This window comes from Takifugu rubripes, chromosome 2 (genome assembly GCF_901000725.2).
Source record: "Takifugu rubripes chromosome 2, fTakRub1.2, whole genome shotgun sequence".
NCBI classification, from domain to species: domain Eukaryota; kingdom Metazoa; phylum Chordata; class Actinopteri; order Tetraodontiformes; family Tetraodontidae; genus Takifugu; species Takifugu rubripes.
Genome location: NC_042286.1, coordinates 15,585,439 through 15,602,117, shown reverse-complemented (window position 1 = coordinate 15,602,117; position 16,679 = coordinate 15,585,439). Strand labels below are relative to the sequence as shown.

At 47.3% G+C, this 16,679-nt stretch overlaps 1 protein-coding gene across 1 annotated transcript in view; it reads right to left on the bottom strand.

Moving 5' to 3' along the window:
• Nucleotides 1-5,298, bottom strand: part of LOC115248900 (leucine-rich repeat and immunoglobulin-like domain-containing nogo receptor-interacting protein 2) — a 41,295-nt gene extending 35,997 nt beyond the window's left edge. Inside the window, exon 1 of the mRNA XM_029832954.1 lies at nucleotides 4,993-5,298. The gene's annotated coding sequence lies outside the window, so the exon portion shown is untranslated. The remainder of the gene's footprint in view (nucleotides 1-4,992) is intronic.
• Between the last annotated feature and the right edge of the window lie 11,381 nt (nucleotides 5,299-16,679).

Sequence of the window (16,679 nt, the reverse complement as noted above, 5' to 3'; positions counted from 1 at the left end):
TGATGTTGCTATCACTCGGGATTGCTACATCTATCACCACCACTGTCTTCTGGTGTTTATCCACCACCACTATGTCAGGCTGGTTGGTCACCGCCATCTTGTCAGTCTGGATCTGGACGTCCCACAGGATCTTGGCCTGCTTGTTCTCCACCACTTTCGGGGGTGTCTCCCACCTGGTCCCTGGGACCTCCAGCCCATACTCAGTGCAGATGTTCCTGTCCACTATGCCAGCCACCTGGTTATGCCGCTCCATGTATGCCTTGCCTGCCAGCATCTTGCACCCTGCTGTGATGTGCTGGACTGTCTCAGGGGCATCTCCACACAGTCTGCACCTGGGGTCTTGTCTGGTATGGTAGACCCTGGTCTGGTATGGTAGACCCTGGTCTGGTCTGGTCTGGTCTGGTGGACCCTGGCCTCTCTTGCTCTGGTGCTCAGGGCCTGTTCTTGTGCAGCCATGAGTAGAGCCTCTGTGCTCTCTTTCAGTCTGGCCTTTGCCAGCCACTGGTAGGTTTTCTCGATACATTCCATGCATGGGCTGATGCTTCCATGATAGCCCCTCAGGTTCCTCCTCCTTGCTGGGCTTTTGTTGCCTGAGGCATTCACTCAGCAGTGGGTCAGTGGGGTCCATCTTCCTGATGTACTCTTGAAGGCTTGTTGTTTCCTCTTGGACAGTAGTTCAGACACTAACCCTAACCATTACTAGTCCTCGGCCCCCTTCCTTTCGCTTCGTGTACAGCCTCAGGACACTGGACTTAGGGTGAAACCCTCGTGCATGGTGAGGAGCTTCCTGGTCTTGATGTCAGTGGCTTGTATCTCTTCCAGTGGCCAGGGTATTATGGCAGCAGGGTATCTGATTACTGGCAGGACGTAGGTGTTTAGGGCCTGGATCTTATTCTTACCATCCAGCTGACCTTTCAGGACCTGTCTTAACCTCTGCAGGTATTTGGCTGTGGCTGACCTCCTAGCTGCCTCCTCATGGTTAATAGCTGCCTCCTCATGATTACTAGCTGCCTCCTCATGGTTACGAGCTGCCCCCTCATGGTTACGAGCTGCCTTCTCGTGGTTACTGGCTGCCTCCTCATGGTTACTAGCTGCCCCCTCGTGGTTACGAGGTGCCTCCTTGTGGTTACTGGCTGCCTCCTCATGGTTACGAGCTGCCTTCTCGTGGTTACGAGCTGCCTTCTCGTGGTTACTAGCTGCCTCCTCGTGGTTACTAGCTGCCTCCTCGTGGTTACTAGCTGCCTCCTCGTGGTTACGAGCTGCCTCCTCATGGTTACTAGCTGCCTCCACATGGTTACTAGCTGCCTTCTCGTGGTTACTAGCTGCCCCCTCGTGGTTACGAGCTGCCTCCTCATGGTTACTAGCTGCCTCCACATGGTTACTAGCTGCCTTCTCGTGGTTACTAGCTGCCCCCTCGTGGTTACGAGGTGCCTCCTTGTGGTTACGAGGTGCCTCCTCATGGTTACTAGCTGCCTCCTCGTGGTTACTAGCTGCCTCCTCGTGGTTACTAGCTGCCTTCTCGTGGTTACTAGCTGCCTCCTCGTGGTTACTAGCTGCCTCCTCGTGGTTACTAGCTGCCTTCTCGTGGTTATTAGCTGCCTCCTCGTGGTTACTAGCTGCCTCCTCGTGGTTACTAGCTGCCTCATCATACTTACTAGCTGCCGCCTCATGGTTACAAGCTGCCTCATCATACTTACTAGCTGCCTCATCATACTTACTAGCTGCCTCCTCATGGTTACTAGCTGCCTCATCATACTTACTAGCTGCCTCCTCGTGGTTACTAGCTGCCTCCTCGTGGTTACTAGCTGCCTCATCATACTTACTAGCTGCCGCCTCATGGTTACAAGCTGCCTCATCATACTTACTAGCTGCCTCATCATACTTACTAGCTGCCTCATCATACTTACTAGCTGCCTCCTCATGGTTACTAGCTGCCTCATCATACTTACTAGCTGCCGCCTCATGGTTACAAGCTGCCTCATCATACTTACTAGCTGCCTCATCATACTTACTAGCTGCCTCATCATACTTACTAGCTGCCTCCTCATGGTTACTAGCTGCCTCATCATACTTACTAGCTGCCTCCTCATGGTTACTAGCTGCCTCATCATACTTACTAGCTGCCTTCTCATACTTACTAGCTGCCTCCTCATAGTTATATTTCTTGGGCCGCTCTGTCCTTAGATTCACGCCTCTACTCAGCTCTGTTAGGAGGCTGACTTCTCTGCATGTCGCCATTATTTTTGCCTCTAGCCTTCTGGGGTCATTTGCGCCTTCATGCTCTTCCTCTTATAGCCAAGCATCTGCATCAATCTTTGTGTGTTAGCCATGGCAGGGAGGTAGTTGAGTTTCCCCAGGACTTCATGATTCTCTCTCAGGTCAGCTGCCCTTGTGTTGAGTCCATCTGTCATTGGGGCTTTGTACCCAGTCTCGGGATGACCTGGCTCCCCCTTCCCATAACACCGTAACATAACACAAACACCCATCTCTAGCTTTGATAGCAACTTCTTATTGCAGAAATTTGAAATTTGTGTGTGTGTGTGTGCGCACAAAGAATCAAAGGAATGTTTGACTGCAGCCATCATGCACAGACATTGTCAGCTATACTTCAGCAGGTGAGTGACACCTGTGGCTGCAACTCTCAGGTTACTGGCCACGATCCTCCATTGGGACTTGGATTTCTTTTCATTGGGGGGGGGGCGATATCATGAGCAGCAGACATGGGCTGCAGGGCTCCATTGGAAGGGGAAATTAGACTAAAACAGCAGCACAAATTAGAAAATATGCACAAGTGGCTCTTGACCCCCCCCCCCACGCACACGCACGCACACACATACACAGACGCACACACACGCGCATGCACACACACGCGCGCGCGTGCGCACACAGACATACACAGACACACACGTGCACACACACACACAGACATACACAGACGCACACAGACATACACACACAGACACACACACGCACGCACACACAAACACACGCACGCACACACGCGCACACACACACGCACACAGACATACACAGACACACACGCACGCGCGCACACACACAGACACACGCACACAGACATACACAGACACACACGCACGCGCACACACACGCACACAGACACGCGCGCGCACACAGACACACACGCACACACACACACAGACATACACAGACACACACGCACACAGACACACGCACACAGACATACACACAGACATACACACACGCACGCACACACAAACACACGCACGCACACACACGCACACAGACATACACACAGACATACACACACGCACGCACACACAAACACACGCACGCACACACATGCACACAGACATACACAGACACACACAGACACACACACACCCACGCACGCACACACACACACCCACACACGCGAGCACACACACACACACATACACACACACACAGACATACACACACCCACAGACACACACACACACCCACGCACGCACACACACACACCCACACACGCGAACACACACACACACACGCACACAGACACACACGCACGCACACACCCACACACACATACACACACACACACATACACACACAGACACACACAGACATACACACACAGACACACACAGACACACGCTAACCCTCCAGAGACAAAACTCAATAACACATGCTGCCAGCTGCTTCCACATGAAAAGGAACCGAAAGGGGGCAAGAACGTAACATTAGTGAGGGAAAACTAGACAATAGGGGGTGGGCCCATGATTCAGGGTGATGGCTGAGGGTGGGGACACTTCCTCCTTCTTCCCCTCAGCCTTCTTTTATCTAGCTTCGCCCTCACATTTAACGAGGAGAGTTTTCTCTTTGCCTCTCGTCTACCTCTCTCCTCTGTTGCTCACTGTCTCCAGGGACCAAACACACCCCTGACAGGTTGCCATGGAAATGCCTCACACGCTCTCCTCTCTCTCTCTGTCTTGCAGCGGTAACGCCTGTATCCTCTCTCCTCCATTAGCATCCCTCTTGCTTACAGACAGCAGGGTGGCAGGCTGATGTTCATCCTTCCCAACATTCAAAACTCACCCAGAAACCAGTTTGGATCTCCTTATATGGCGGCTGATTTTGGCCTCTTGGCACATTTCAGGCTATCTCCCCTGAATTTCACTCTCCATTACAAAGATCCAATGTACAGATTTAATTTTCACTCACATATAGCGACCATGTCGTGCTCAATTAATGCCCGAAGAAGCTCAACAAGAGACTCCAGACTGGAGGGGAAACTCATTTATAATTCAGTCTCTTTTTATACTTAAGCTCAGCGTAGAGCTCTGTAAAGTGAGGGGGATCTTTTCATCCGCATGAAAAGCTCCTGTTTATCTCCACTGTTTGTCAGCCCTGCAGGCTTTTAGCCATCCTGGACCACTCTGAGGGCAGATGAGGAAGGGGGCCGCACACAAACGACAAAGAATCTCTGCTCTTTTGCTGCAGGGCCACTTTGACTCACAGGCGGCCAACTTCACATCTCATCTCTGCCGTGTGAGAGGTGGCAATGGTGTGTGTGTGTGTGTGTGTGTGTGTGTGTGTGTCTGTGTGTGTGTGTGTGTGTGGGGGGGGGGGGGGTTGATCCACCTGCTTCAGAGTCATCATTTCACCCTGATGTGATGTCTCACCTCAGACTCTTTAGGAATTCCAAAGCAAATGTGAGCATGGCTGAGCTGGCTCCAGTGCTGAGGAGGGATGTCGTCATCTGCCCAAACTCGCCCACTGAAGGTATTTTCTCCCCATCAACACCTGCGTTGCTCACTAACTAACCCTCCTGCCAGCCATCCATGCAGGCATAGCGGGAAAGCTCCTGAATCACTCGTCAAACACGCTCACATCCATGATCCTTCCAACACTGATGGAACCAATATCTTTTTGTTTCTTTTCAATTTTGCTTCAAGTAAAATATGTTTGACTGTGATAGCAGCCATGAAAAAACTGCTAAAGCTGAGTTAAAATGCACAGGAGTCTTACCTTTCACCTGCTCTTCCACACACCAAAATCCTCCAGTCCTTACATCACTGAGCGGGCAGTCCGAAGGTGCACGCTCCCACCAACACACACTCACACACTCGCCGTGACTGTGGGCGCGATCGTCTCTCGGAGTTGATCTCCTTCCACTCTGCCTTCCATAGAAAACTGCATTCATTAAAGGGAGTAAGGGGGGAGCAATGCCTTTATGACTTTTTAATTTTTTCCTCCCCGGTAACCAGGCAACTCCTCCCCAGGTTTGATGAACCATCGGCACCAGACGGTTGACAGTGAGGAGAGCAGAAGAGAGAGAGACAAAGGGAGAGAGGGAGAGAGAGAGAGAGAGAGATGTCAAGCCAGCAGCCACAGAAGGGATGAGCTAGTTTATGCCTTTCAACATAAAATCCTGAAAGGATGGAATATTTCATAAAAACATGAGGAGAATGATTGACACATCAAGAACACAAAATGCCTGGGAGATATTATTGGTAGAACATTGAGCATTGCCATTTTCTTAATGACAAATAATGAATCAGCCAATTCATAACATCAAAATGGGATATTTTTGCTTCCACTTTCACAATATAGAAATTAATTTATTTGAGGATTAAGTTGAATTCCAGCTATTGATTAAGTCCTTAATTTAGTTTGTATTTTAAATGGTGATGACTAACCCCAGGCATGGATTTAAAAAGGCTTTGATGTAATTTGACACCTTTGTCCAAAGTGTGTGTGTGTGTGTGGGGGGGGGGGGCATGCGTGTATGTGTGTGTGGGGGGGGGGTGCATGTTTGTGTGAAATCCATGAATATAATCATTGCCTTGCTTTTCCAGCCCATAATTTGAGTTGTATTCCAGCCTTTTGTATGAGTGTGTGCATGGGGACTGATAGATCCCGGACTGGACGGGATTATGGATCCGTTCTGGTTGGGTACTGGGCTCGGCTGTTCCTGCTTGGCTTTGGCTGGCCCGCCTTATATCCCTTATGCAAGTGTCTCATTAGCACTTATGATGACAATATTTCAGTGCACTATAGCATGTGTCCAACACATTTATGTGTCAGGGTGCCACATCAGTTGCAGCAGTAATGCAGTTGACCTTTGAACTTGGCCCATTTATTCATCAATTAATTGATTGATCCTCAGGTTTGGTAGGGTACACAGGAGATCACTGGGTTAGGGTTAGAGTTGGGTTAGGGTTAGAGTTGGGTTAGGGTTAGGGTTCCAGTTGGGTTAGGGTTAGAGTTGGGTTAGGGTTAGAGTTGGTTAAGGGTTGGGTTAGAGTTGGGTTAGGGTTAGGGTTGGGTTAGGGTTAGGGTTGGGTTAGGGTTAGAGTTGGGTTAGGGTTAGGGTTAGAGTTGGGTTAGGGTTAGAGTTGGGTTAGGGTTAGAGTTGGTTAGGGTTGGGTTAGAGTTGGGTTAGGGTTAGGGTTAGGGTTGGGTTAGGGTTAGGGTTAGAGTTGGGTTAGGGTTAGAGTTGGGTTAGGGTTAGAGTTGGTTAAGGGTTGGGTTAGGGTTAGGGTTGGGTTAGGGTTAGAGTTGGGTTAGGGTTAGAGTTGGGTTAGGGTTAGAGTTGGGTTAGGGTTAGGTTAGGGTTAGAGTTAGGGTTAGGGTTAGGGTTAGTGTTAGGTTAGGGTTAGGGTTGGGTTAGGGTTAGGGTTAGGTTAGGGTTAGGGTTAGGGTTGGGTTAGGGTTAAAGTACTGTTTGGAAAGTACTGATTGAGTTACATCTTTGACTTGAGTCTGAAAAAAACAGCTTGATCCAAAAAAGCTTTGAGAATAAAAAAGAAGATATTTAACATCATACAAGATGTGACAAGTGGGGACCTAAAAGCTCCACTGAAATACAATGATGCATAAGATCTTATCCTCTCGCACAGAAATGACGTAATGAGTAACTCGCACACATGCAGCCTGATTCAAATGTCACATCAGCAACAGCTCAAAAGCTCAGATGCAACCGGCCCTGATCGATTGTCCGATCAAATTGGAAATGAAAGAAATCGTGACAAGGGCAGGTGATGTTAACATACAGATAAGATAATCTGGGTTGTAAGAATCCTAACGCTAACCCCCTAACCCTAACCCTCTAGCCCTAACCCTATAACCCTAACCCTCTTGCCCTAACCCTCTAACCCTAACCCTCTAACCCTAACCCTCTAACCCTAACCCTCTAACCCCAACCCTCTAACCCTAACCCTCTTGCCCTAACCCTCTAACCCTAACCCTCTAGCCCTAACCCCCTAACCATAACCCCCTAACCCTAACCTGAACCCTCTAATCCTAACCCTAACCCTCTAGCCCTAACCCCCTAACCCTAACCCTCTAACCCTAACCCCCTAACCCTCTAACCCTAACCCCCTAACCCTAACCCTCTAACCTTAACCCTCTAACCCTAACCCCCTAACCCTCTAGCCCTAACCCTCTAACCCTAACCCTCTAGCCCTAACCCCCTAACCATAACCCCCTAACCATAACCCCCTAACCCTAACCTGAACCCTCTAATCCTAACCCTAACCCTCTAGCCCTAACCCTAACCCTCTAACCCTAACCCAAACCCTCTAACCCTAACCCCCTAACCCTCTAACCCTAACCCTCTAACCCTAACCCCCTAACCCTAACCCTCTAACCTTAACCCTCTAACCCTAACCCCCTAACCCTCTAGCCCTAACCCTCTAACCCTAACCCTAACCCTCTAGCCCTAACCCCCTAACCCTCTAACCCTAACCCTCTAACCCTCTAACCCTAACCCTCTAACCCTAACCCTCTAGCCCTAACCCCCTAACCCTCTAACCCTAACCCTCTAACCCTAACCCTAACCCTCTAACCCTCTTACCCTAACCCCCTAACCCTAACCCTCTAACCCTAACCCCCTAACCCTCTAACCCTAACCCTCTAACCCTAACCCCCTAACCCTAACCCTCTAACCCTCTAACCCTAACCCCCTAACCCTCTAACCCTAACCCTCTAACCCTCTTACCCTAACCCCCTAACCCTAACCCTCTAACCCTAACCCTCTAACCCTCTTACCCTAACCCCCTAACCCTCTAACCCTAACCCTAGACCAAGAAGAAAATCGGCTCGCTCGGGTTAGATGTCGGTTGTTTCTACTCATCTCTCAAGGATAAATGTTGTTCCCATTTATATACACGTCGCTTATTTTGAAAAATTTTTTAGGAAGTCATATTTTTCTTCCTGCCTTCATCTAGGATGGGCAAACCTTCCAACTTAATCAGTCCATCACCAGCGAGCAGCATGGTGCAACAAAGGGACAAGATCCTGTGGGATCTGGTTAGCTTTACCTCTGCTTCCTTTTTAAGTGTTTCTCCTTCATTTCTCTGTTCTGTATCATATTTAATCCAAGATCAACTTTCAGCTGTTGTTGTTCCTCCCATATCCTCTTCTTCACTCTCCCCCATAACTCATGATGGATCCCCTCTGCTCATGTTTGACATAATGAAGACATTGGACATATTTTACAAGTGAGAAAAAAAATGATTTTGTGGGTTAGGGTTAGGGTTAGGGTTAGAAAACTCTGCAGAAAACTCTAACAAAAGAGAGAATTCTGGTGTCTCCAAATGTGTGTGTGTGTGTGTGTGTGTGTGTCTTCATTAGCATGTACCTGTGAGGCTAATGTCTCCATGGGGTTCTGGCAAGCGAGCGCTCCTCTAGCCCCCCCCCCCCCCGCACAGTGCAAGTCTTGGATTGCTGCACCCCTCCTGCACCCCCTGACACTCTGGACTGAGAGTGGGACCAAAATAGAAAGACAGAACCAGAGACCAAAGTGAAGCAGACGTTCTGGCATTCCTGACAGCTACGCCGAGGAAAAAAGGAAGCGTCACCTGGACTGACGGAAGCTGCTTGCTAGCTGTCCATTGTCCATTACTGCTGCTACTGGTGACATTTGCTCCACACGCGTCCTCTCCTAAAACACTGCTGCACTATTTCTGTTGGACAGCAGCTCCAATTACAGTCGCTTGTATTCAATTTCTCAGGCTCCTCACAAAACTGTTATGTTTGGAGGAAGAAATTAATCACAATAACTCAGAGGAATGAATCCCTTCATTGATTTTGTTTTCATCTTTGACTTAGTGTATTTATATGAAATGAGACCACGTGTATTTAAAGTGAAGGGTGATTGACAGCTAAAACAGAAGGCGTAGAAGAGATTTTTAAATATATAGCAGTAATGGGTTTGCTGCTATATAAATATAAGCTAATACAATCTTTATTACAAACAGGAGATAAAATAATTTAAAACAATAATACAATTAAAAATAATAAAAGTGTTTCCCGTGATAACAACACTGATTACATGACATTTCAATTTCCTTTTTTCCCCTGAACCAACTCAGAAGCGTCAAAGTAGCAGCTACTAACCCTAACCATCTTCTACTACTAACCCTACTAACCCTAACCCTCTTCTACTACTAACTCTACTAACCCTAACCCGGGGAACCTACAGTATCTGCAGGGGAACTAATATAGCTGATTGATACCAATAATTATGAAAAACAGTTATTAGAACCATTGTAGGGCAAATCATGCTCTTTAGCGTAGCTAACCCTGTAGCAAATGTTTTTTCTATGGATTATGTATTTTATGGATTATGATGGATGAATGGATGGATGATACATAATGATTAATAGATGATGATGGATAGATGGATACTAAGTAAAAGGATGAGGATAGACACATGGATGAAGGAGGGATGGATCACAAGACTTTGCTGGGAACGTGCTCGGAATACTGTCACCAGTCTTCCATTCTTACTGGTTTGTGGGGAGAGAGGAGCCAAACCCGTTGAGTGTTGGTAATCACAAGAGACTGGGTGGCCAACGTGATTAATGAAATCTGTTTAGCAGCAGTAAATGAGAACAGGGACAGTCATGGGAGGGTGCATATTCCCACCACAGAGCCGTGAACAGGTCATTAATGGAATGACACAGGCGCGCTCAGACGGGGACCCCGTTAATAAGATATCCAGCACAGCGGCAATGTTGACCGGAAAGAATGGCGATTCTGGGTTTAATCCAAACAATTCTAACGCTATTCTTTTACGGACGGCCTTTTCATTGTCATGCAGCAGGGAAACATTTATTAATATTCATTTGTTATTGCTGATATATGTTTATATAATTCTTTGATGGGGCAAAAATAATGCTAAAATAGACATGTTACTTTATATACTTTACTATACTTTATATAGATTAGGAGACTTGAATCATGATTAGATTCTAGGTTTTGTTCCTACAGTTGAGGCCAAATTTTGGATTATTTTACCAAAGTTCTTCCCACTGTTCACATCATTAATGCACCCTGATCTAATTAAACATTCACCAGTGCTATTTAGTCAGTTTGGGTACAGTTTGCATATAAAATACATCTTTTGTGCTAGCTTTATATCAAAAAGGGATGTTAATTTAATAGGAGCAACAAAATACTGTGAAAGGAATAACCCTAACCCTCTAACCCTAACCCTCTAACAATAACCCTAACCCTCTAACCCTAACCCTAACCCCCTAACCCTCTAACCCTAACCCTAACCCTAACCCTCTAACCCTAACCCTCTAACAATAACCCTAACCCTAACCCTCTAACCCTAACCCTCTAACAATAACCCTAACCCTCTAACCCTAACCCTAACCCCCTAACCCTCTAACCCTAACCCTAACCCTCTAACCCTCTAACCCTAACCCTAACCCTAACCCTAACCCTAACCCTCTAACCCCCTAACCCTCTAACCCTAACCCTAACCCTCTAACCCTCTAACCCTAACCCTAACCCTAACCCTAACCCTAACAGTTGGCGGGGGCTCAGCTCCCTGTGGAGGGTTAGCTGACGCCACCGTGGCGAGAAGGCTGAAGTAATTATCCAGAGTTTGTGTGAGCTGTGCCCTAACCCCTAACCCTGACCCAGTGGTAACCCTAACCCAGTGGTAACCCTAACCCTGACCCAGTGGTAACCCTAACCCCTAACCCTGACCCTAACCCAGTGGTAACCCTAACCCAGTGGTAACCCTAACCCTGACCCAGTGGTAACCCTAACCCTAACCCCTAACCCTGACCCTAACCCAGTGGTGACCCTAACCCAGTGGTAACACTGACCCTAACCCAGTGGTAACCCTAACCCCTAACCCTGACCCTAACCCAGTTGTAACCCTAACCCTAACCAGTGGTAACCCTATCCAGTGGTAACCCTAACCCAGTGGTAACCCTAACCCAGTGGTAACCCTAACCCAGTGGTGACCCTAACCCCCCAGTGGTAACCCTAACCCTAACCCAGTGGTAACCCTAACCCCTAACCCTGACCCTAACCCAGTGGTAACCCTAACCCTGACCCAGTGGTAACCCTAACCCAGTGCTAACCCTAACCCCTAACCCTGACCCTAACCCAGTGGTGACCCTAACCCTAACCTAGTGCTAACCCTGACCCTAACCCAGTGGTAACCCTAACCCTAACCCAGTGCTAACCCTAACCAGTGGTAACCCTAACCAGTGGTAACCCTAACCCAATGGTAACCCTAACCCAGTGGTAACCCTAACCCTAACCCAGTGGTAACCCTAACCCCTAACCCTGACCCTAACCCAGTGGTAACCCTAACCCTAACCCAGTGGTAACCCTAACCCTGACCCTAACCCAGTGGTAACCCTAACCCAGTGGTAACCCTAACCCTAACCCAGTGGTAACCCTAACCCTAACCAGTGGTAACCCTAACCCAGTGGTAACCCTGACCCTAACCCAGTGGTAACCCTAACCCAGTGGTAACCCTAACCCTAACCAGTGGTAACCCTAACCCAGTGGTAACCCTAACCCTAACCCAGTGGTAACCCTAACCCAGTGGTAACCCTAACCCTGACCCTAACCCAGTGGTAACCCTAACCCAGTGGTAACCCTAACCCTAACCCAGTGGTAACCCTAACCCAGTGGTAACCCTAACCCTAACCCAGTGGTAACCCTAACCTTAACCCAGTGGTAACCCTAACCCAGTGGTAACCCTAACCCAGTGGTAACCCTAACCCTAACCCTACCCCAGTGGTAACCCTAACCCAGTGGTAACCCTAACCCTAACCCAGTGGTAACCCTAACCCAGTGGTAACCCTAACCCTAACCCAGTGGTAACCCTAACCTTAACCCAGTGGTAACCCTAACCCAGTGGTAACCCTAACCCTAACCCTCAGAATAATGAGAAATGCTATTGATTCAGTTTCTTCAAGCTCCAATTATTTGACTGACCTGCATCAGTAGAAATATCCTTTCAGTCTTTTTTGGAGATTTTTTTCTTCGTGGCACTGGTCATCAGCTGAATCATCCATTAGCCATCTGGTTAAGACAGAAAAGTGATGGGTGGACCAGAGTGACAGGCCGAGAGCCGAAGAAACACTGCCCTAATTAACAGGACGCGCGTCTAAATGTCAGTTCTTCAATTAGCAAAGAAAAGATAGAAAAAGGGCAAAATGGTTCATTACAATGAACGACATGAAGTAAAGTCTGATTCCTAAAGTTGCACTGATGTGACCACAGGCCCAAGAGTGTCCCAGGAAATTTCATTCTTATGGGAATATTCTGACATTTATAGAGATGCATGAATTCATTCTCCTGCAGAGAAGTTCATATTCTTGCTTTATTTTTATGGGACTTGGGTAAAGTACCTGTTTCTGTCTGCATCATTGGAGGGTGCCAGAAATACCAAGAACTCCACCTGGACCCACTGCACCTGTAAAGACCTGCAAAACCAGAAGGAACCTCTGAACAGACTGACAGGAATACGACTGCATCCTGAAACTCTTGTGCTTCTGGAAGACCAGCTGTAGACTTTGGTAGCAATGTTACCCACAATTCCATCAGCATATTAATGCTTAAATTCACACTTTTGGAATAAAAAATCATTCATAAATTGACAGAGTGAAACTGGAGTTCTGCACTTTCTTTTCCTTAAATGACTGTAATTCGCTTCTATCAGGCTGCCCAAAGAGGTTGTTAAAAACTCTCCAGCTGACCCAGAATGCAGCTGCAGCAGGTGCTGACTGGAACCAGGAAAAGAGATCCCATTAGTCCAGTATTGGCTTCTCCAGCCCACCAGCGACCTCGACTGTCAGTGGTGGATGTAGCTAATTTACTGCAGCTTCTATCTGCTGACGGCTGCAATGAAGCCAGTTAAAAGGGACACAAACCTACTTTTCTGAATAACTATTAAAGGTTAGACAGCGAGAAAGGAGAGGAGAACAAAAGAAAGGTTACGGACAGAGAGGATATCTTTATACCGGGTTACTTGTTGCACTCCTGCCTTGGGTTGCTGGTAACCATGGATACCTCCGCATCACTTTTGTTCCAAATTTGCAGATGCGCTTCTTTTGTGCTGTGGACCCGATCCGTGTGTGTCGGCTGTCCTTTAAATGAAGCAAATGTCCTAGTCCAGGTTCTTATTGAATATTACCTGAAATGGAACATGAACAGTTCGATATGTATGGAAACGACTGTTTTATCAGGTTGTCACACCTGATGGACTGTGGGACATTTGGGGTTACCCTAACCCTAACCCTTTCCTTTGTCTTTAAGACAAACAAAGCCATGTGGTCAACTGGTCACTGCTGGGGAGTCTCCATTACTCACCCACAGGTCCTGCTCCCCACACCCATGGAAGGGAACAATGTACAGTGGTCAATAAACCCTCACCCTCCTCATGGTATCTCAGAAGCAGGTTGAGGGTTTTAGTTATGAAACATCTCCACCAAGGATTTCAACATTAACTAGAACAAGACGTTTTCGCATTTCCCAACAGGAGGGGACAAGTTCTACATCCTCACTCCATGATAAGTTACTGACCTCCTCAAAAACAGGGTTGACCAGGCGGTCAGTGGTTGGCAGTCGTATCTTGACCTGCCTCACTGTAGGTGATTAACTGGTCAGTGAAAACTTGGTGATGAATAATTTAGCTACTTTTCCTCCATTCCTGTTCTGCAATGTGACATTTTCTCTTCATCTGTTTGATGATTGTTTCATCTTTCCAGGGTTAGCGTTTGGTTTTGAGTGGATCTTTCTAATTAGAGTGGGGTAACTTTTTCAAGTGTTGACTTATGATTTCTGATAAAATGGTCGACAATAAAATTAGAGGTAGAAGAGAAAAGTTGGAAGAAATGTCTTACATTTTTCAGTCACTTCAGGAGTAAGATAGCACTTCCTAAAAAATTCCTTTTAAATGATTTTCCTGGTTAAAACCAGGACACGTGCAGCAGATGGGTGCTGGGAGTTTGGATCGGTCGCTTTACACCTTGTTTGATCACTTTAATAAGCATCTTAAAATATGAACTGAATTCTGGCTCATTTCATCTGGGTTAATCAATTCTGATTATTGATTTTTATATTAATGGTATAGAAATGAGTTCAACTCGGCCTGGGGAAACTATCAGCCATACAAAGAATGGCAGGGTGACAGAAATGAGCTTCAAAAGGTTTGGATGGTCTGTTTTAGACCCCTGAGCCTGTAGGGGTACATTACGTCAACAATGTCCTAATTATAGCTGCTGGGAACACACGTCCTACTAAATACACCATCCATGTCTTTGATTTGTAATGTGGATACTTTTCCAGCATTATTCCCTCATTACCCAATTTGCCAATTTCTTTCGGTCCGATTTGTAAGCAGCTCCAGTCAAACGGATCTTGATGTGAAGTAGCTCTACTGCGAGCTCCTCCCGAGCTCCTCAGTTCCTCATCTTATGTCCCTGAGGGAGCGCCCTGCGGGGGAAACTTCCATCCTTTTGTCCTTTCAGTCATTGCCCAGGGTTCATGACCATTGGTGAGAGGGAGCATTGACCAGTAAATGAGAAGCTTTCCCTCTCAACTCAGCTCTTTCTTCACTACAACAGTCCAGGACACCAACCGCATCACCACAGAGGTAACGCCAATCTGCTCGTCAATCCCACGTTCCACCATACAGCCTACATAATTTCAAGCCTTTTACTATAACACACATGATAACACAAAAGACAGACCCTCACGCCTAGGTGGATTTTAACCAGCTCTGCTCTGGTTGTTGTTAGTTACACTTGGAAACAGGTAGGTTAAGGTTAGGGTTAGAAGATCTGTGTCTTCACGAGCTTTTAACCCTAACCCTAAGGAAGAGAGGGTTGCCCCTGCTCTGACAGCAGACGGGAGGCTGTTCCAACATCAGGGAACAAGATATGAGAATAGTCTAGATTGCCGTCTCTACTAATCCACAACTAATTACCCTCTTTATTATAAGGTTAACCATGAAGTACATCACAAGCAACAGGATTGATTAATGGCAATGTCATCTTCAGGGTTAGCACATTTTCTAACCCTATAGCCTAACCCCAACTAAGAAGGTTTCAAGTTTAATTTCAGCTCTGGGTTTCCTTCCAGTGCTTCCATGACCTGCTGCAGTCCTAAACAGACCCTATGGGTGGACTGGGGGCCTGCTAGGGTCTGCTGGGATGGACTCACACAGCTCCAGGGACCCTGATTCAGATTCAGAAAGAGGATGGATGGATGACTATGCCTCTCTCCTCTCCTCTCCTCTCCTCTCCTCCTCCTCCCTCTCCTCCCTCTCCTCTCCCTCTCCTCTCCTTTCCTCTCCCCCCTCCTCTTCCTCCCTCTCCTCTCCTCCTCCTCCCTCCTCCTCCTCCCTCTCCTCCTCCTCCCTCTCCTCTCCTCACCCTCTTAATAAAGTGAGTGTGTCGGTGGCCTTGTGGTGACCTGTCAGGACAAAATGGGAAGTTTGGTGTCTTTTTATTTATAACAGGAAACATTAAAACTGGATAAGTGCTTGAATGTGGGCAGAAGCAAAGTCTGGCATTCTACAGCATCGACACCGGACAGCAGCAATAAGATTTCATTAAGAAGTTACCAGGTTCAGATTTCATTCAGGAACAACTAATTCAATGAATTTTGTTGGCAGATGAGCCGAGTGAGGAAGAAAAAATATGGCAAATGTATTGAAAGTTGACCAATTATCAAAATACACCTCACATGGCGGCCATATGACCTGGGAGGCCAACTCTGATGAATTGGATAAATTAGCATTTTACTTATCAATTAGCTGCGGATTTACATGATGGATGATCTGGCCTTTAAAGGTCACTACCACAGGCCACACCCCAGTCGCCATGACGCCACATCGGCATCATGCTTGGCCGGGTCAGTTCCCACATGTTGCTGTGGAAGCCCTTCCCTCGGAAAAGTGCTGCCGTTTGATGTGCTGGATTCCCATTCTCCAAAGGTGCCAACCAACCCAGAATGCTCACCTTCCAATGTAATCCTAACCCTACTAACCCTAACCCTACTAACCCTTCCAATGTAACCCTAACCCTACTAACCCTAACCCAACCCTACTAACCCTTCCAATGTAATCCTAACCCTACTAACCCTAACCTTCCAATGTAATCCTAACCCTACTAACCCTAACCCCTCCAATGTAACCCTAACCCAACCCTACTAACCCTAACCCCTCCAATGTAACCCTAACCCTACTAACCCAACCCTACTAACCCTAACCCCTCCAATGTAACCCTAACCCTACTAACCCTAACCCCTCCAATGTAACCCTAACCCTACCAATGTAACCCTAACCACTCCAACCCTAACCCTTCCAATGTAACCCTAACCCTACTAACCCTAACCCTTCCAATGTAACCCTAACCACTCCAACCCTAACCCTTCCAATGTAACCC